Below are 443 nucleotides of genomic sequence, written 5' to 3' on the forward strand. Positions count from 1 at the left end.
AAATTAGCTAAACTGAAGGTTTAGCATAGCATGCCTTGACTGCTTAGGATATTTGAAAAATCTGGATTCTCAGATGAGAGCTGCTATCCAAAGCCACTCTTCCAGATCTTAAGCAAAAACCTGCTAAAGTCTCCATCAATCCTACCCGTGAAGGCAACATTAAACATTCTGCTTCGTTGAGTCCAGTGATCAAGGTACAGCAGGCAAGTGCTAGAACTGCAGTATATTGCTTTCAGCTTTTACAGGTAAGTCTGATAATTTACTTCAGGTAGATATGGTGCAAATGGCAATTTTACCAACAAGGATTCTTGAATGTGTTAAGGATATATAACTGGGATATTAACTGTGGCAATTACAAATTTTACCTGCATCAAGAATGTAGTTAGACTACTATTATTCTCTGGTAGTTTTTGCAAGGCACACACCAAAATGCCAACTAATTG

This window comes from Chelonia mydas, chromosome 10 (genome assembly GCF_015237465.2).
Source record: "Chelonia mydas isolate rCheMyd1 chromosome 10, rCheMyd1.pri.v2, whole genome shotgun sequence".
Classification (NCBI taxonomy): domain Eukaryota; kingdom Metazoa; phylum Chordata; order Testudines; family Cheloniidae; genus Chelonia; species Chelonia mydas.